The sequence below is a fragment of the Fistularia commersonii genome, chromosome 12 (assembly GCF_037954325.1).
Source record: "Fistularia commersonii isolate RoL2024-O1a breed Wild chromosome 12, RoL_Fcom_v1.0, whole genome shotgun sequence".
In the NCBI taxonomy this organism is placed as follows: Eukaryota; Metazoa; Chordata; class Actinopteri; order Syngnathiformes; family Fistulariidae; genus Fistularia; species Fistularia commersonii.
This window is the reverse complement of record NC_141295.1, coordinates 10,347,136-10,369,128: the sequence shown is the minus strand read 5'-3', so window position 1 is coordinate 10,369,128 and position 21,993 is coordinate 10,347,136. Positions and strand designations below refer to the sequence as shown.

The 21,993-nt window shown below is 42.3% G+C and overlaps 1 protein-coding gene across 1 annotated transcript in view; it reads right to left on the bottom strand.

The window, feature by feature from the left end:
• Positions 1–21,993, bottom strand: part of ptprdb (protein tyrosine phosphatase receptor type Db) — a 159,447-nt gene that overhangs the window by 86,029 nt on the left and 51,425 nt on the right. Inside the window, exons 4-5 of the mRNA XM_086156972.1 lie at positions 21,176–21,252; positions 19,916–19,960 (exon numbers count right to left, since the gene is read on the bottom strand). The gene's annotated coding sequence lies outside the window, so the exon portion shown is untranslated. The remainder of the gene's footprint in view (positions 1–19,915; positions 19,961–21,175; positions 21,253–21,993) is intronic.

The following is a 21,993-nucleotide window of genomic DNA, read 5'->3' as shown; positions in this document are numbered from 1 at the left end:
TAGAAAAGAAAAGAATTACAATCTCTGATGCAAAAATTTGAAATATGATGGACATTTACATAACTAGCGGGCTGAGATGCAACCCTCCCCTCCCTCCAAAATGGTCACCCTCCAGCCCAACTGCTGTTAAAGTACTGCATTTGATTGATAGCGGGCCGGTGTGGTCTCTAATGTTGCCGTAATGTTTGAGCAAGACTGCTGACTGCTGTTAAACGCAAACACTCAAACACAATTAAGCACTCCCAAACAACCACCCTAGCATTACGGAGGCACCGGGCAGAAATCCTGGATTGCAACTATATCAAGGCTGTCAAGAGTAAACTCGACGCAATCGTCGCGAGGGAAGCTCGGTTATTACGGTGTAATAACATAGGTTCTCATCAACAGCAATCGCCGACTTGTAATTTCGAAACAGCTCTCCAGCATTTGTTCAATTTGATCGTAAGCTGGTCGAGCGGGGTCACATGTAAAAATTGCACCCGTTCCCCGTGAGCATAAGGAGTCTGCTATATCACACATGCAGTTTTGTAAAGATTTAAAGACAAAGCTCAGGAAGAGGTCAATCTGATAATCTGACAAGATTAAACCCTTCTTCTCAGAACAAAAATTGCATGTTCGACAACACAGCAAGGCAGGTATGTGCAGGTTGAAATGTTCCAGTCTGTGGTGGGGGTGAAATACCTCTGTGCATATTGGGGAGGGGGGCGCCGACCCCCCAACTCCTCCCCAGGCGAGCGCCATAAGCAATCTCCTTAATCATAAGCATAATAAAAAAATAATAATAATAAAAATAAAGGATAAGTAGTATGAAAAAAAAATTAATTGATAAAATTCAAAAAAACATAATGAATATTTAGGGTGAATAATGATAAATAGATGGTGAAAATGCAATAAAAACAGAATTAAATAAATAAATTGTTAAATTAATAGTCGCCATGCAGTGAGAATACTGTCACAGCACATTTTGCCCAGGATGGAAATAAAAATATCCGCCACGGTGCGATAGAGATGCGATGATCGTGACACCGTTAAGAAACTAAAATCGTTTTGAGACCGGAGGCTGCCGTGCAGCTCCAAACACACGTTACCAAGCCAGATTAGGGATTACTATGACCAATAAAATAATAATAACAATAATGATTAGGTATCATCAAATAAATGAAACAACACTGATCGCCTTCCTGGAGATTTTAAAAGCGGGGGGGCTTCCAGTCATGTGTTTAGAAAAAAGAAAAAAAAAACATAAAAACATCCGAGCGCATTCTCTGCGCATTGTGCGCTTTTGGCGTCGGATCGCGGAACGGAGAAGTTTAACGGTCGGCCGGGCGGTGCGCACGAAAGATAGAAAAAAAAAACCAAATAAATAAGAATATGAATAAAATGACAAGAGGGAGAGGTGGGGAGGGTGGGAGTGCTGGTGGTGGTGGTGGTGGTGGTGGGGTCGCTCACCATATCAACATCCTGCCGAGTGCAGTCGTTGGCAATAAAAAAAAAATAAAAAATATAAACTCTGGATTGGAGCTGTCCCTCCCTCCGTCCGCCTGTATTCCATCCGCCGAGGCTTCAGCCGCTCTGCCCGAATAATCCGGCACCGCGCGTCTTTTCCTCTCCCTCCCTCTCCCTCTCTCTCTCTCTCTCTCTCTCTCTCTCTCTGACTCAATCTCTCTGCTTCCCTCTCTGTTTCGATCTCCCCTCCCTCTCTCTCTCTCTCCTTCTTTGCTTCTCGCTCCAATAATTTCCCACCCAGCTTCTTCAGACGTATGGGTGCTGTTCTGGGTTGGGTTGGGGTTGGGGGTCTCCAAATTAAAGTTGGGGTTGACTTTAAGGATTCAGGTTTAAAACAAAAAAAATTTTTTTTTTTTTAGGGGAGGATAGGGAGGGGTGGTTAACGTCCCCCTGTGCCCCCCCCTTCCCCCCCCATGCTTATTGTGTTGAATGAAATGAGGGTCAACAGACATAAAGTTGACAGAATGTGAGTTAATATGGAGGAGGGGAGACTTGATAAATAGGACAGGCCCTGATTTTCTGCAAAATGTGATTATCGTGTCACGGCGCCTCGCACTCTGGATGTGGCGGGATAATATATTTCTTTTTTTTTTTTTTTTTTTTTGCAGACAAGGAAGGAAAGCTTTGTGATTTCGCCCCCCCCCCCCTCCATAAACCGAGGGGGGCCCCGAGCTGCGGAGCCACTTTTGGATCCATCCTTGGGCAAATTCATTCAGGGATTCCATCCCTGCACTGTACCACCACGAGGGGGCAAAAGGGAGACCTCCCCCCCCCCTTTCCCTACCCTTCCCCTTTCCTTTTTTTGCGTGGCAAAATCCAAAAACAATGAAAATACTGGCATTGTCGTGGTTTCCCCCATCCTCTGCTGAGGCTCTCGAAGTATATCCCCCCCTTCCACACACACACACACACACACACAGCGTCCGGCAAATTGCTCTCTTTGTTTCAAATGTTTCATCACTGGAAATCTGTCAGCAGCAATATTCGAAAGAAACACTTACTTTTTTTTTTTTTTGGTGGCTTCGCGGTGCGGCGGGCCGGAAGACTGTTGTCGTACGGTTTCAGGGAAAAGCGGCGCGTAAAGGTCGAGACACCGGTGACATTCTCGCCGGCCTCTCAGGAGTTAAGCCGCACGTTCCGGCAAATGATGTGATTCGTGTGATAACGGTCGACAAAAAGTCAGTTAAAAAAAAAAAAAAAACAGCGGGGATGGGTGGGAGGGGGGGTCAGCGAGGGACATCATTTAAAACCTTACAAAGAGACGCGGACACACATGCTGACGCTCACACACACACACAAAATTATCTGGGTGTGCTGACCTAGAACACCAAACACAATCAGCAGTGCAGCAGATTCCCATCAGCACAATGTAAATGAGATTGAGGGGCATAAATGTGCTTTTGTTGCAGAAGCTCTCCAGCTCGGTGGCTACGAGGACACACAACCTCAAGCTGGTGGACTCAGACGCGCGGTCGGACACACACACACACACACACACACACACACACACAAACACGCAGGTCCTTTAGATTTCTTTTAGGAACAGAGTGTGTTAAGCAAACAATCATCTGCTGTGATTAGTTGTGATTAGGGTTGGTAGTTTAGATATCGGGGTCTTTGAGATACGAGGAGAGGTGACTCCCCCTCGTATAATCTGAACGCATTGTCATCTAACACAAGATAATGGCATAATAAGTAAAATTGCTTCGCCTCCTCATGCGTTACGTGTCGTGCGGCGCAGCGGTTTGCACTTCCGCTTCAGTGAAAAGGTCCCAAATTCAGTTCCGACAGGTGGGTTTTTCTCTGCGGAGTTCGCGTGTCTGCTTAGGTTTTCTTCCGTTTCTTCCCACAGTCCAAAAACATGAAACAGGGTCACCGGAGAACCCACATTTCCCAGATATGTGAATGACGGAGTTAATGTTGTCTGTGGATGAGAGAGTGATTTGTTGCATGTCTTCATATGTGGCCATGTGATTGACAGGCCTCTCGTCCAATGAGAGCTTGGATAGGCTCCAGCCTCACTGCGACCCCGAGTAGAGGATAAGCCCTTTAGATAATGAATGAATGAATTAATACTATTTCAATAAATGAAGGGCATGCTTAACACAGTGCTCGAAGGTTAGATTTAGAAACATCACAAGGGGTTAAAACCTATAGTTTCTCTTAATTGAAATCCAGCCACATCAAATGCAGATGCGGATGGCTGCTTTTCATGCCTGTGGTTCTGAGGTTATGACACTGTCGCCTCTATGGCAAGTCACCAAATAAGAGCAGGCTAATTTTGAGCGGAGAACGCCAGTAATTCAAAGATATGAAGACAATGTCTGGGTGATGGTCGGGTCAATCAAACAGCGTATGTCATATGTATTTGATGTAATATTTGAAAACCCCTAACAGGCGATATGTCCTCATTAACCGGACGATATGAGCATCCCCTGCATTGCAGTACCTCAGGTCAGCTTTCTCAGACATTTGGAAAATTAATGTGACAAATTAGTGATGACTCTAACAGCCTAATGTTTACCAGCTAAGGGAATACTCGTCCCTTTGGCCAACACGAACCTGGTGCAACGTCATGTGATTACACGATGAAAGATCTCGTATCCTGATCCTGATAGTCCTTCGCTAAACGCGTGTTGAAATGCCTCAACTGAACATTTTGTTTCATTTTGCACAGTTTTAACCGGCACGCACTCACGTGACCTTAATAGAGGTACCTTTTGTTGCACGAGACTTGTGTTTCAAAGGGAACTTAAAAGACGGCCGTAATTTGTGCCCAAGATGCCTCATTATTCACAGTTCCACTCATCTTCATCGTTTTCATACCGACCTTTACTTACAGTCGATTGTCCGGATTCTTCTATTTTTTTTTTTTTTTTAAATCCAATCCTCATTTTTTCCACTTCTGGTTCAACTCAATTCCTCTTGCATTTCACACTGCATTCTTCATCATTCAGCTACGGCTACTATGGGAAACGTATTTTATTCAAAGTTTAGAAAATAGATCAGAAGTCTTTGAAAACGTTTGGTAAAGATTTGTGGAAAACCGCTATCTCACACCTGCTAACATCTTAATAGTGTGAGTCTTACAGGGTCACTGTTTACGAGACTACTACTAGATTCTTTTAATCATTTTTTCCCACAACACAATGTTTTCACTGGATATACTCGGAGCCTCTGCTATTTCAAATAGCAAATACCATCTCTGCCCCCAATCATGCCAATCCCGAACTCATCTATTGGTTTTTTGATTGTGTTGCGTCACCATAAAGACAGCAAGATTTGTGATAATATCAAACCAATAATAATAATAATAATAATAATAATAATAATAATAATAATAATAATATTGTTGATATTGTTGTAAGCCCAAGACTGAAAAGACTGTTCAGATTACCAGCTTATACCCGAGATGAAAAAAAGTTTTTCTGTCTTTAAGTTTTTAGTTTGCGACCGTGAAAATCCCACGATGTAAGTCCAGCATAAGTCGGCGAGCTAACCCTTACTTAAATGATGTGCAAACATATGCCACTCACTGGAGAGCTCATTTGAAAGGGGAGAAAGAGCCAACGATTAGACACCAGAAGGATCTCAGAGAGCATTTAAAATAAAATACCAGTACAGAGTCCTACTTAAACTGGTTCATCGCCCCAACACACAAACACACACGCACGCCTGTGACCATAAAAAGTGCTCTGGGATTAAAGTGGTCCATTAAAAAGGTTGGGAACCACTTCTCATTCATGCCATATACTATTCACTCATTCACCTGTCCATCACAGGGCCACATACAGAGCCATACAACCATTCAATACCCGTTCGCACATCCAGGCAATTTGTGTCAATGAGCGACTCAGCGTCTCTGATGAACCTACTGTATGTTTTTGGACTGTGGGAGGAAACTGTAGAATCCAGAGGAAACCCACGCAGACACGGGGAGAACACACAACCTCCACACAGAAAGGCCCGTGTCGTAATCCAACCAGGGACCTTCTTGCTGTGCCGCCCTCCTTCACTTCCATTTCCCTCAGTATTCACACAACTAATAGTTCTTTGCTTTTACGTCCACATATTTAATCTAAAATAGCATCGCACCTTCATCCAGATTAATTAAAACTTATATTGAATAAGTAGACTATTCGACCGAGTTGGTTTTTTTTTTCCACAACACATTAAAAGCATTCTAACCGGAGTGATAACAACGTATGATGAGGCCAGTTAATGGACCGATGAGATCCGAGGCACGTAGAACCGCACTGAAGATAATGATGGATGACAGCTCCCCAAAATCCAAGCCAAAAAAAAATCCTGATTGCCCCCTTGGCTGTATGCGGACAAGTCCCTCCGTGCAATGGGGATGGGAGAAAGACCAAAAAAAGCTAAACTAAAAATTTCTTCCACCTCGTACTTTTACTAATTTCTAGTTTGCTTTTAATTATCTATATCATGATTGACAGCTGCTGATTGCGGATTTGGAATCTTATTTGGGAATATTTTTTTTATTTTCGCAAACGGCCTCGATAGGACGCCAATATTCCGTCGCCTTGACTGTCTGCTCCAAACTGAAACCATAATCTTCTCGGCAATTGCTCAGGAATTGAATTGTGCGAGACCTCCATGCTATGGTTCCGTGCGCACGCTCTGGCTCTAAATTACATCAGTAATGTGAGGTAGCGGTGTCCATATTCAGGATATTTTGGCTCTATTATAACACCTGGAGGAACAGAACTGTTTTTATACAGTCTGTGCTGAAAACATCGAACTGCTCTTACAATAACACATACAATAACAGATACACATTTATAGGAAACCTTTCCATCTCACGCCCACGTGGACACAGTACTTATACTGAGTATCAGTTGTAAGCATGGAATCCAAAAAATTAAGTTCTGCAGAATACGGGTGGCGCAGTGGTAGGAGCAAGAAGGTTCCTGGTTGGATTCTGACAGGGTGGCCTTTGCATGATCCTCCCGGTTCTTCACTTTCCTCCCAAAAACACAAAGTAGGTTTCAATCCTAAGTTGCCCAGACAGATGAGTGAGAGAGTGAATGGTTGCATGTCTCTATATCAGGTATCAAAGAGAGGCTAAATGGTTATAGACAATGTTCCATCTAATTTTTCATCTGTCGGTGCATACAGATAACCGCTGCGAGCACACTGAGGACCTCTGTGAGCAACATTAGATGTGCACGCTGTGGCCACACACTAGTATCACACCTGGGATCATAGCTTCCATTAAGTCCATATTTTTCCATCAGAAAAATCGCTTACTACATTGGCTTCGCTGCATGTTTTGCGGAGCAGACCTTTCAAGAACCGCATTTCTTTTTTACTTGGGTTTGGTGAGTGGACGTATCACAATCGCCGCCCGCTTGTTTCGCCATGATAAGGGGTCAGCATGTTATCATTAGCGTCACTTAACTCTATTGTTACAGTATATAGCGTGTATGGGCAGAGCACGTGCGCAGGTACTGTCAATGCCGTGATTGGCTGTGTAGGGTAATTGCATCCTATCGTATGATTGGCTGGACACCTGTCACTCACAGAGTTACACAGTAAAATGATACAGAAAAAAATGTTACATATCTAATTCATTTGCAGTGCACTCACTGTGCTGGATTGTTTTTCTTATGCGCTGAGAGTGTGCGAGCAGTGCGCAATTGTGCGGTTGCGCAGCTTAGAGGGAACATTGGTTATAGGTCTCAATATGATTTGTAAATGAGAGAGTGAATGGTTGCATGTCTCTATATATGGTATGAATTAGGGGGTCAATGGTTGTACATCTCTTTATGACGTGTGAATGAGGGAGTGAATGGTAGTTGTAGGCTTTATTTGACATGCTAATGAGAGTGAATGGTTGTAAGTCTCTATCCGATGTGTAAATGACAGTTAATGGTTGTATGTTTGCATATGAGGCAAGAATGAGAGGGTGAATGGATGCATGTCTCTATATTAGGTATGAATGACAGGCTGAATAATAGTAGGCTCTATTTACAATGTGAATGAGAACGAATGGTTGTATGTCTCTATATGAGGTTTGAATGAGGGTGTGAACAGTTGTAGGTCTCAATTTGACAAGCCAATGAGAGCGAATGGTTGCATGTCTCGACACGTGGCGTGAAATCAACATGCGACCGGTCCAGGTAGATCCCCGCCTCTCGCCCAATCACATCTGGAATAGGATACGCAGCATAGATCATGAATGAATGACTGAATAAACAAATACGGGGTTCAGCACTGAGATAATTTGATATTAAGTCTGGAGCCTTCTATGATGGGCTTCATGAATTAACATTACTCATACTTTATTATAAAGCACAATTGTGTGGTTTATAACTATAATGTTGCTTTTGTTTTGTTGCTTTACTCCCCCGATGCCGTCAATGCACATCGGCCCACTACTATCAAACACCTCTTTATTAAATATTCAGGTGGTTCACTGATTCGTATGCATATCGGTTTAATGTTCAATGGTTATGCATGGAAGGGTGTATTCTCGATATGAAAATGTCTCTCACTGATGTTTAGTTGAGTTCATACGCTCCCCGCAGGCACACAGCTAATCGTCAGTGTATCCATTAGCGATGTCTTTAAGTCATGCATGCTTTTCATAGCACTTTAAAGTTACTAATGCGGTGTGACGTGTCAATGTTTTCGTTTTATTGGGAACGTTATCTGCGACGGGAAGTTCAACAAGGCTAAAGGAACTTTTATAAGTTCATAAAAAAAAAAAAAATTTCCACCAATAGACTGAAAAATTAGGATGTAAAATATCAAACTATTTAACGGTAAAAGAGAATGATTAGCAATGACCATTTCTCTTCTTTTTTTTCCGTAGTAGCAAGAATTTGCATGAAATAGCTGAACCAAAATCCAAATGTTGGAAATTCTTCTGAAGCCCCCCGGCAAAGAGAAGACGAAACCATTTCGGATTTATTTTCTTTTTTATTTGTTTTTATGTTCCTACTTTGCCGCTCAGGGCTCATATTTGCTCGCATTATCTGAACTTAATCTCACCTCACTAAACATTTTACTCCTCTCTTCCTCGGAGTCAAGTCAAGTCAGGACTATGGCGGCGCCGTTCCGCACTGTTGACGCACAGAGACGCAATCGGAGACGGATTGTTCTGTCGCTGAGCCGGCAGTCAGTGCACAAAATCTGCCTTTGTGTAAAAAAGAACATTTGAAGTGTCAGTGTACCTCGCTTGGAATGCAGATGATGTTCAGCTTACATGACACGTCTAGAATCCCAAAGTGGCAAATAAATACGTTTGCTACGGAGGCGTGATATAAACGTTGTTTGGTACCTTGTTGCGAACCGGTGAGGAGCAACAGTGTTAGAGGACCCGAGTTGGGAGTCTATGAAATATAATTACTATGTTCTTAACATTTTTGACTCCCTAATGGATATTATAATTATAGGAATAATGCTTATATTTCTTTGAATATATATATTTTTGAATATATAATGCACCTCTCCCTTTTTAGGCCGTTTTGTGCATTTTTTTGTGTAAAATCACAAACAGTAAGATAAGTAAAACATTTAAACAACGAACAAAAACTCAGCAAAGGGCTCCATGTTTTATCACCTTGAAAGTTCAGCTTGTGTGTGTGTGTGTGTGTGTGTGTGTGTGTGTGTGTGTGTGTGTTTGGTGCAGCAGCCCATTAAAGCTGTGACATTTCAATTAATGCCTCTAATCTCAGCATCCCAGCGAGCCATGGTGCCACCAACTTGCGCAGTCACAAACCCGCCTTAATCATTGATGGTTAATGATTAATACCCCTCCAAAGTCACTTGACCCCCGCGTTACCGATGAGACTTGATGACAACCCCCCCCCACTTCCTTTCTAACTCATGTAAATGCATTTGAAAGCTGAAAAACATTTGTGGGGATTCGAATATCCCTCCGCTTAATGTCCAAGCACATATTAGCATAGCATAGCATAGCATAGCATAGCATAGCACAGCAGTTTAGTGTTTCATGGATGTAATAAACGCACACGGACAAAAACAAAAAAAAATTCCCAACCTTTCTCCTCATCCTTACGTTCCCGTCGCAGATTCTTTCATAATTTGTTTTTCACTCAGACGTCGGCGTGTAACCATTAGAGACCCGGCTGTTATTAGAGACGGTATCGTCACTTGCTGACCCTGGACAATATCATCTCATTCTGGAGGACAGTATGGAGTCGAAAAGAGAAATTAAACAGAGAGGAAGAGCCGGCTTCTATTTTTTTTCTTTTTTTTCATATTGCACTCTTCAATAATCCATAATCATGTAAATTATATTTATTATTGTGTTTTTTTTTTGCCTTTTTTTTTCCCACTTTTTCCACCTTTTATTATTTTCTCTATTTTCAGGTGTTAGATGCCATGATTGCTTTAATCCCCCCGTTGTAAACAAGTTTGATTGTGCACTCACGGTGACATTCCTCTAGCTCAACTGCGGGGAGAGAAAAAAAAAAGCTTTCTGATCTGTAAATTGATCGTTTTTCTTTTTCTTTTTTTCACAGCCCGTTGCTGAAATGTGTTATTTCAATCTATATGTCACTATAAAAATCTCCGGCTTGGCAAATTAATTTTTGCAGGCACAATACAGATACATTGGGCCCGGGCTGAATCGTAAGTTACGGGCTCAGAATTTAAAGCAGCATTACAAAGAAATACTCAGGGACATGCTGTGATATGTTCTTTAATCATGCACAAGAGATGGATTTGCTGTGCTCGACAAATGGCAGTAAGATATGACTTTTCCGCGGGTGTGCATGCATGTGTGTTTCTGCGCGATGTATGAAAGAGCAAAAAAAAAAAAAATCCACCAAAAAAAATAAAACGAGAGCGTGATGGAGGTGGGGGAGGGAGGAAAACAAGAGCAAGCAGCTTTTATTAAAAACGAAGAAGGGACTATCGGATGATGAACATCTAGTCTGCTCTTTTCATATAGAGGAAATTACATTTGGTAATATTGAGCCGGCTGGTAAGATGAAATGTGCAGCTCCTATGCCACACACACACACAAACGCACAAATGTTCATGTTTTTTATGTCGGCGGTGTATTAGCAATAGAGAAAAAGGGCAACTCTCTCGCCGTTTCATTCCCTCTTGTCACACACACACACACACACACACACACACACACACACACACACACACACACACACACACAAACGCACACACACGCGCGCGCGCGCACACACAGACACACACACATAAAGAAGTTTCTATCATTAGAGGGGGGACATTATATATCCCTGGATTTATTTCCAGGAGACTCACCTCACTAAGGCTTGTTTCACCATAACCAGAAAATTTTTCACCCCAAGATGAACTGATTTATGTGATTATATTTGACTAAAAGTGTCTGCTATCCCTGTCAAGACTGTAAAGACACCGCAGCGGCTTACATTCATTATGGACAGCCGAACACCAAACCTTCATGTAACCTTTACTCGCACTATAACCTTAAGCATACACAGAGGATTTTTTTTTATTTCTTTTTATTTGCTGCAATGTGTCCCTTAGAAAACTACTGGTACAGACCTGTTCAGTTTTTATTACACACACACAAACACACACAAACACACATACACACAGATCGATATGGTATCGCATTTAGACAGTGCAAGGGTGAGATGAGCACTTCCTGCCGTTGAGGAAGCGGAAATCAGGATTGGCGCAAGCAAAAAAGATGAAAAAAGAAAGATGGGTTGATATTGAGAGGAGGAGGAGGTGACGGAGATGAAGGTAGAATGACACGAAAATATTAGTGACAAAAACAAGAAAAGGTGAAGGGTAATCGCATTTACGAGATCTTCTTGCTGATGCTGCTCCTTTCACCAAGCCACCAATAAACACACCAGGATTAGCTTTAAAAAAAAAAATCATTTGGGATTTCGGGGTGATTCATCTCATCAGGGCTGCAGAGCGTGTAGACACGCCATTAACCGCGGCTGCTGACTTCATCAAAATGAATGACAAGTGACAAGCTAAGCAGCTATCATATTAGTGGAGAAACTGCGGGGCTGCATTGTGTGGCTCTGCAGACACTCTGGGCACTGGCATCGCCTTGGAGAATGTGAAATGAGAAGCACCGGGTGGTAGAGTAGCGAGGATATTTCGTCTATGCAAGAGAAACATTTCGGTGAAATTATCAAGACTGGTGTGCAGAGTATGAGAGTAGCATGATGGAAAATGCGCACCATTAAAAACATCCATCATTTGATGAGATACGAACGACAGAGATGCATTAAGTTCACACTGTAGCCGATAGATTGGAATACTTCTGAGCACCAAAGGCAGCCGACAAAATAAAATTTAATATCTTATGCAGATTTGAAAACACATCCGGGTCGTTGCAAAGTGGCTGTCACTGTGATTGGTTCCTGCTGCTGAGGACAAACCCACAATAGCCAATTATCTGCTATTATACACCACAGCACCCCATTGCGGTGTGAATGCCTCTACACGTGTCATTGTGTGCATGCACGTATGTGTGTGTGTGTCTCTGTGTATGCGGCTGTCACGGTAGGGGTGATTGGTAAATTGCCGGTTTTAGATTACGGGGATGCCGAAAGAAGGGAGGAGAAATGTAGATGAGCGGGAGGCTGAGAGGGAAGAGTTGGAGGAGGACAGGCAGAAAATATGCAGAGGGAATTTAAAGGAAGTAAAGAACTGATTATGTTTGACAGCTGAAGAGAAGAGGGGGTCACGGGGACACGCAGACCTCCAGTGAGTTGCATGCTGATGACAGATGTCTGGTGACCAAGGCATGTTTGACACGGCTTAAACGGCCGCAGATTGAGACGCTCGCTGAGTGTATGGCTGCACTTCTTCCTTGACTGAAGAGTCGCTGCCAACTGGTAGTATATTCAAAATTAACGCGCAACCAATAATTATGCAGAAGTTAATGGCTCCCTCTCATTTTTCTCAAAAGGCCCTGTGTGTCTGTCTCGGCGTATGCATTCTCGCTGATTTTACAATTCCGCTACTCAGAAAGTTACCGCCATTATATTTGCTCATCCGACCGCAGTGATGTCAGATTTTCCATTCATCTTTCGAAGCACATGCTTGGAGTCACTCAGTGTTTCTGCTTTTGCAACAGACACCCTCATCCTGGCAATCCGATCGAGGGCTTTGGCCCGTATCCAGTCAACTGACCCCGTTGACCCCGCCCCTTTACAGACTGAGCCCTCTCGATATTATTCTGGCCTGCGCTCCCTGTACTTGTTCCTGGGTTACACAAAGATCTGTGGGCCTGGTCGAGGGGCCAAGCTACAAACCCGCAACGGCGGATCTTTAATGGCATGTATCAAATCCTCTACCTGTTTTTCAGCGGTTGGTGGTGTTTTTGTTTTGTTTTTATATTTTCAATCCAGAACTTATGATCAGCCTTGTGGTGCATCCTTGCACCCGATCCAAGGGCACAGCTATTAACGGGAAAAGAAGGTGTGCACCAAAGCTCAAAAAGCCATGTTCTGCTCAAGTGATTTGGTTGCTATGATGGAATCACTGCAGAAGTGAAAAACAAGTGCTTTCTCGAAACATGAAGGGTGAAGGTGAAGATGGAAAGAGGGGCGGACCTGCCCGTCTGTGCAAGTTTGTGAAGATACACCCCTCGTGGATGCTGATGAATGTGTGCAGATGGTCTTAATAGCATTAGTCCCACACCGCTCAATAGACCATATATTTGTATATAAAGTGACACTGAAGACGACATACTCAATAAAACCCTCAGCCCCTTCAACGGAATAGACCTTCAACAGGTAGGAAAGCAACCATAGCTATTTGTATTGCTCTGATTATGATTGGGCCTCCTTTTTTTTTAATTTGGCCAATCGGAATGAATGTTTGGATGGTCAATCTGGTGTGTTGATTCTCGATCGGTCAACGTCATGAGAGGCGGCCAAATCTCCCAAGGTGGGAGGTCATTGATAAGTGTTTTTTTTTCTGAAAATAAGTAAGAACCATACACTAAAAAGGAAAGAGTAGCCTGGTAATATCATATCTGTTTATTCTGGAAATACATTATTGTGATAGATGACTGACTCTTCTGGCCCCTTAATGTCAACAGGGAGCTCAGTGCGCGACTGCAAGACAGCAACAATTGAGTTGAGTTCAGCGTAAGGTGGCTGGTGGTGATACAGAAAATCATGTTTAACAAAATAATGGAAGTAACTCAGGGATAATAAGGCAAGGTAGATTACACCTACATCCGTTTTAAGATCCCGTAGTCATAGAAACAAGATGCCCACGTAGAATTTGAGAAATGGTCTCGAAGACCCGATCATGTCAACGACTTAGAAGAGAGATTCTGCTTGTATTCTAGGTTCCCCGTCACAAAGCGTAAGCCATGTGTGAGTTTTTCTAGATTGGATGGACTGTGAAAGATGAAAAAGAATCCACAGATTTGAGAAGTTTATCGTCTGAAGGATGTTTTTGCCTCCGGTGACGCGCACCTTTCACCTCCTGCACCGACTTCCACCTAGTTCCATTCTAGGATGATACTGAGGTCCCTGGTCTGACCCTACCTGTGGCACGCTCTCAAAAAGGACCTTGTTAGAAGCGTGTCTTGGCAGCCCTTTGCTTCCTCTGCGTCGTCACGGCATTCTCTGCACCAAATGCAAAGAACTTCCTTGATCTCGTGTGCTGCAGGTGATCTTAGAACTGTCACAATAAATTCCTCCTTGCAGGAGATGAAAAAGAACCTACGCTTGTTGCTCAATGTGAGGCTTACCAGCCATCATTGGACACGGCTGCTCCTGTGCTTCGCCTCAAACCCCCGTATCTGCGAAAACCAGGGTTTCGTAAACAAGGTCTGCTGTCAATTGCTCATTGGATATCTAAGTTTGAGGGGTATTTTCAGCCGAAGCCTTTAGAATTCATTTTGTTTTGACAACTCACTACTCTATCGATGGATGCTAGTTCAATTCATAAGGCGGTCATCGGAGACATTTATAGTTACATTGGAAATGTAAAAATGTAATGTGTAATTGTCATTACATAAAAGTTTTTGTATTTAAAATTACAGTGGGGCCGCCGATATTGTTGACTTCAGACTAAACATAAACGTCCATAGTTTAACGTCAATGTGCTGTCGACGATGGCTCACATACAAAAGTGAACACGTGAAACTTGTAGTTGTTCATAAGTAAGAATAGAACAATTCAAGATTAATTGAATGTTGTTATGAATAAATGCATTACAATAATCGACAACAGCCTTCTTCATTCATTCATTCATTTTGTATATGGCTAATCCTACACTGAAGGTTGCGAGGATGCTGGAGCTGATCACAACTCAAGCTACCCACACATCAGAAGCTTTTGAAAATATTTGGAAAAGACTCGTGGACAACTATCATCTCACACCTGCTAAGTTTTTAGTTGCAGCCTTGTCTCAGACTGAGATTTTACAAAGACTGTGAATCTTACAGGGTCACTATTCATAAGACTACAGCAGAGCCTCTGCTATTTCAGTCCGTCGCTTTTCATTCTCCACGCCCTCGTGACATTTTGGAGAGTTAGCGCTACAATCCACTCCGCTGTCCGCATGGTCCGCACTGATCGGGACGTCCTTCGCTGTTACCATTCATCCACACCGCAAACAACGTCTCAGTCACAAATACTGCTCTGGTGATTGTTTATCTATCGAGTTCCCCTTTTTCTGGTTTTGCTAAAGCTCATTTATTGGTTGCTGAATGTTGTACGTAAAGACTGAAAGACTTGTGGCATCGAAAACATCAGATATTATTGAAAGCCGGGGACTTGGAGACGACTGATCTAAAATAGCTCAGATTACCAGCGCACACTTATCGAATGGGATTACGGGAACGTGCCGCAACTCCTCAGATTTCCTTCTGACTTTCAAGTTTTAGTCTTGTGTTTTAGGACTATGTAGGAAACCGGAGAACCCAGAAAAATCCCACGCAGACAACATGCAAACTCTTGTCGGAATCGAACCGACGCTCTCGTTGCTGCCAAACCACGGCACCACCATGCCGCCTTCTCGTACAGTCAATACTTATTTTCTTTTGCCAATTCAAGTTTTAATGGTGACTCTGCTTTCGTTGACAGAAAAGGTAAATCCACACACAGCATAAAGAAACAATACTGTTTCATTTTGACGTTTTAGTGTAATAATTAATTGCTCTCGTTTCTCCGCTGCCCCATTGAACTGCCTTCCTAGTAAAGACTGAATAGTTCTCTGCCATGACGCATGAAACTAAATCATCAAAGCATCCACCTAAGAATAAATCCATCTTACTGTACATTCTTAATACACATCCAATGTGTATGTTTATGAGGTATGACACTGATCTGTCTCTGCCTGGTTGCAGCTACAGTATGCTTCCATAATCCTCCGTCATAATCCACTGCCTGTGCGTATTTGCGGGTATGCAAGGGTGTGTATGTGTGTGTGTGTTTTCACGAGTTGTATGTTTATGTACACGAAGCATGTAATTTAAGCTTTTAGCTCTCAGATGGCTCTGATTTCCCACGCCTTCCACACTATATGTAATAACGCGGTTAGTTTGCAGTGATCCACCACTCTCCGTCAAACCACTCAACACAATGGTCATCACTTTCGATTGCCAACGTAAATAACTCCATTGGTATTTAGGCCGTCATTGAAAATAATGAGGTTACGGGTAAATCTGACATTAAATAAACTGAGACAGTAGAGATGGTGATAAAAAGAGGGAAGACAAGACGAAGTATATCTGAACAACTTAATATCAAACCAACAAAGATAATAACCTAACAGTCTTCACCTTCAGTTTGCCATGTCAGCGTTATTTTATGGGCTTGCACTCATATCTTTCCTCTGAAGGGGGTTGAAAAGCATTTGTTCAAGAATCCCTCTATATCACAATTCACAGTTCATGTCCCCCTGACACACACACGCACACACACACGCACACAGAGGCATGGCGAGAACACGCAAACTCCACAAAGATGGGGGCCCCGGTTGGAATTCAATTGCGCCGCAATACAATTGAAATATCTCCACAAGGGGACAATTATAGGCACATTCTATTCTATTCTATTCTATTCTATTCTATTCTATTCTATTCTATTCTATTCTACAATAAATACCCCTGTCTTTCTTTCTTTCTGTCTTTTTTACTACCATTTGCATATTGTTCAGTCCTATCTATTCAGTTTGATTCTAGCTCAGTGCCTTTGTTTCACCTTATGCAATTTAAAATAAAAGAAAACTTGTATTTTGCAAGTTGCACATGGTCTTCATTAAAATAAAGTCATAGATAGATAGATAGATAGATAGATAGATAGATAGATAGATAGATAGATAGATAGATAGATAGATAGATAGATAGATAGATAGATAGATACTACTTATGTACATTCATAGATTAAAAAAGATAATACACGAATAAATACTTAATGATTAATAAATAGGTTAAAATTCATATTAAATGAATAAACAAATGAGTACATATGGGGACACAGTCGTACAGTGGTTTGCGCTTCAGCCTCACAGCACGAAGGACCCTGGTTGAATTCCAAGACCTTTCTGTGTGGTGTTTGCATGTTCTGTGTGGTTTTCCTCCAGGTTTTCTGGTTTTCTCCAACAAAACATGCAGCAGGTTAGGTGGACAAAATTGGGAAAATTGCCCCGAATGAGTGAGTGAATGAATATTCCCTGTCTTTGTATGCGGCCCTGCGATTGACTGGCCACAGTACCCTGCCCCTCACCCGATGAAAGCCGGGAGTGCAGAAGATGGATAGATAAAATAAATAAATGTTCCAGGTATAACTGCTAGTACTACAACCACTGGTATTATTTATAGTACAAGACACAATGCCAGATCAAGAGTTCACTCAATCTTTTGATGCGGATAATAACATTTTTTTGGGTGATATAACACAAAAAAAAAATCAAAAATGATAGAAGTTATTAAATTGCAGCTCACCATCTTGTTACAATGGCCGTTTTTCCTCCCAGTTCAAGAACAGTATTTGATGATGAATAGTGAGAGGAATAAGAGGTTGATGAGCAGGACCCTCAGCAATGATAATCTCATTAACACTGTACTGCATGTTAAGCTACCCAGTAATAACTCGGTGTCTTTTGTGCGTGCACACGTGCGCGTGTGCGCGCGTATGCGGCTGTATAGCTGGAGTCTTTCTTGGACCATCCCAATTATAAGATGTGACTCACGTGAGGGTAATTAAAGCATCTGAGACGGTGGAAACAAGGCTCAGAATGACCCAGAAATCTACAGACTAATGAAGCGATAAGTCAGGCACACGCACTCCACTCTCTCCCGCTCTCTCTCTGCGGTCTCTCTTACACTTATCTCCAACAGAGAGACATGCAGACGGAGTGGGGAAAAGGAAAGACAGTGTCAAAAAGACAGAGAGAGGAACAATGTTTCCCTCAGACTGCATTAGAGAGAGTAGAGAGATTTGGGAGGAGCTGTCAAGAGACGCCCTGTCAGGGAGCTTCAAGCTCAGCCTTCTTCCGAATGTGAACTAATCTGGCTGCTCTCTGTTCTCCGTCATATAGGGCCATGGCTGCACAGCACTGTGGTCTGCTTTCACAGGCATGGATTAAGCCTGGCTACCTGAGACAAACCTCTCTATTAAAGAATCATCTGGGTGTAATCCCTGTGTGAAGCCAACCCTGTATGGTACCGCGCGTTACGTCTCTCATGACAGCTACTGTACTTTGTACGCAGCAAGCTGCAACATTCTAGAGATACGGGAGATAGCTGCGCAGGTTAACTGTGTATCGACAGCAAATATGCTTTAAAGTGTTGGAAAAAAAAATGACACTTGTAGACTTCGGATTGCCATGCAAGACCACGTCCGCTTATTCAATTATTAGCTCTTTTTTAAATAAGGAAAGAAAGACAGAAAAAAAACAACAGTTTTAACAATATTCCTACTTCCTAGGTTTGATGTTTGCATACACATTTTATGCATTGTCTATTTATGTATGCCAGTCAAGCGAAAAAGGAGACGATCACTGGTTTTGCAAACCTGTTTGCTTTTATATGACCTGCTACACTGTTGAATGGCTGGGGATAGTTTAGGTTCACGGATTAAAAAGTTGGTATTAAACTCATTTGCATTAAACTTGATTTTCTTTGTGGAGGATTGCTGCTCGTGTCGAGGATGTAGACATCCGAGAAACAGTCGGGGAAGAAGCGTTATCATACATCAATAAACATGATATTCAGTGGGACCTTTTTATATACAGATACGCGTACCTGCATGTATGAATGCATGCACATATGCATGCAGGTATGCATATCTATCTATCTATCTATCTATCTATCTATCTATCTATCTATCTATCTATCTATCTATCTATCTATCTATCTATCTATCTATCTATCTATCTATCTATCTATCTATCTATCTATCTATCTATCTATCTATCTATCTATCTATCTATCTATCTAAACTTTAACTGGGTTTCGCCAGTTGTAATAGAATAGGACTAGATTAATTCTATCATATTTTAAATACTTGTAAAGTGGATGCAAAGCCTTTCACAAGAATGTGAATGAAAGAAATCAGCCTCAGCATGGCTGAGCTGTTGAAACAGAATAAGAAATTGAAAAAAGAAAAAAAAAAGTTCAGTGATCTACTTCTAAATGGAGACAGGAATGTAATTTTGTGGATGAAAGAAATTAATAGACTTTCTAATCCCAGTTGACAGTGCACCTGGATGTACACTCCTGCACACACTTTCCCAGTGAGCACCTTCAAAGATGTTTAGACCACAATCTGTCCCAGATATGTCTTTGTTTTTGAATTTTAAATGCCACTTTTGGGTGGTCGTCTGATGGAGTTACACAAAAATGCAATGTGATGCCAAGTGCAATGACATATGAAGTGTCAGTCACACAAGTCATTTATTTAAACTCTGTAAATTAAATTAGAGTAGCTTTTCATGGTTGACTTGCATTTAAGTGTGATTTAAGTGACACCAACAAGAGCTATTGATCTGTAAGACAATGGACGTTTCAATGAACCCGCTATACAAAAGACTTGCCATCCAATATTTAGTCTCTTTGAGAAGAAAACATAAATAAAAAAATACCTAAGCAACACACAATCACACACACGGAGGAGAGCACCACTGCATACACAAGCTGGAGGCAACACAGCACTTAATTTCCTATTCCACCCTCTCCCTTGTCATCCGCTGCACCCTCATACTCCACTCTGGCCTCCCCAGCTTTCAGTGGCAGTCACTATAGCAACCTCACACAGAGCAACTGGCAGCCAGAGGGCTAATTATGTTGTTAGAACATCTGTCCAAAAAAAAAAAAAAAAAGAACCCAAAAACTGTAAGTGGCAAACATGTACACAAATTCACGCGACCACACGCCTTTCGAAGGAGATCATTGAGATTTTTGAGATGCATCTCTTACCTTTACTCATGGTTCATCACCGAGCATGAAATTTAAAAGTGAGACCTGGAGAAAAAAAAAAAAAATCACAACACAATATTTCACTTGAGCATAAACTGCTTGCACACTTGATCTATGAAAACAAGACTGTGTTGTTTGATTTCTTTCTTGGAAATCTGTCTTGGAAGAGACAGGGATATAAATTAGGGAAGCCTGCAGCTGCACTGGCTGGCAAATTGGGGCAATCAATTCTGCAACAGAAACATGCCTGCTGGGTATGTTGCTCTGCTGCCACCTGCAGTCTGGATCTGGAATGCCAGCCAAATAAAGCGAGGATAACTGACCTCCTGGGTGGCGTTATTAAAGTTTTAGGAAGGTTGAGTTAATGAAAAGTGAAATAAGGCTACACTGGAAAGCTGTTTTTTTAGAAAGAAAAAAAAAAAAATTACACTGCTCCAGATGGATTATAAAAATCAGACCCTCAACAATCCCTCCGTAAACACACCTCCCTCACCTCAGTATCGTCTGCGCATCCTCTAACAATTCCCTCAAAGAGTTCCGATTAAGTCTATTTTTTGTTGTTTGAAGTTCGTCTGGCTCGATACCAAAGTGAGTCACACACGAGCTCGACGCGAACTCCAGCCACCCCCCCCCGCCTCGAAAAAAAAGAAAAAAAAAAGAAAAGTGCCTCTCGGAACAACACCCAACCCACATGCAGCCTCTTTATCTTTTAACAAACCAAAAAGGGTGTGTGTGGGGGGGGGCGAGGAAGGGATGTGTGAGCGCATGCTTTATATTTAGAACGGTGATGCCATGCAATTTGAAGACTAACATGAGAGGAAAGCTCAGCGATGCATCGAAGAGCTACATATTCAATAATGTATCAGAGGCAGCGTTTTTAAAAACAGCTGAGGTTTGCCCGCTCTGTCTTGTCCCCGTCTGCCTGTCTGTCTCTTTGCATGCCTTATTTCTCCCGGCCCGTCCGGCCTCGTCCGTCCTGCGGGGGATGGGGGATGTTTGGTTAAACTTTAATCCCGTCTTCAATTGGTCTTTCTCTCCCCGAGGATGGCTCACGACGCACTTCCCTCACTCCATCAGACAGAAGATCGCAACAGTCGATCTCTAGCTCCTCCACTTTCTGCAGGAGCTGACCTTTTAGCAATATGAAGCATATTCGGGGGGGGGGGGACCATCGGAGCCGCAGTTGACATTGTATGACGAGTGTATGTGTGTGTGTGTGTGTGTGTGTGTTAGAATGTCATGGCGATGATCCTTCCTTACCGGTTTCAGTAAACAGGTCTGCTGTGTGGCTTCATCTTTGAGGAATAGAAAACGTGGGAAATCTCCCCAGAATTCTCCTGCAAGAGAGGTGAAAAGAGGGGATTAAGAAAAGAGCCTGTCACAACTTTTAAAATCAACCTCGGTAGTTTTTCAACTTCTATCTGTTTGCATCTGTGTGTGTGTGTTTTCCGTCCCAGGGCCCAATGTAAAACCAAACAAAAAATAACATGATTCTCGAACATTAACTTTATCAGCTTCATTTTTTTTTAACTTTGTCTGACAGTCAGTTGCTGCACTTGGGGCTTTTAAGGCTTTTAAAAAGGCTTTCATACCAGCTTCTCGGTGAGGCACACGTGCATCTCTGTGTGTATGTGTGTGTGTGTGTGTGTGTGTGTGTGTCATGAGTTGGCTGAGTGTATAAAGTAATATACAATCTGACGGATGAAGGGAGTTATAGTCAACTACAGCAAACAACAAACATATATATATATAGATATAGCTCATATTTTGCAGCCCAAATATCCCCAGTGCTGACACTGTGAAGTATTTTGCCATTTATGGAGTGTCCCATAAACGTACCCCGGAGTCTCGGAGATGGACACTTTCGAGCGGGGGATGAAAACAGAAACACGGGCAGTAACAAAGGGGGTCTGACTTTGAATTCCCTTCAGTTGATGAACTGTCCGAGATAACGGGAGACAACACAGTTGTTTGTTGATTTCTGTAGCACCTTTACACAAGATAATGAAATGAAGAGTGGACGGCCATTAATAACAGCATGACACACCGTGACAGATGCTACACATGATATACTGACA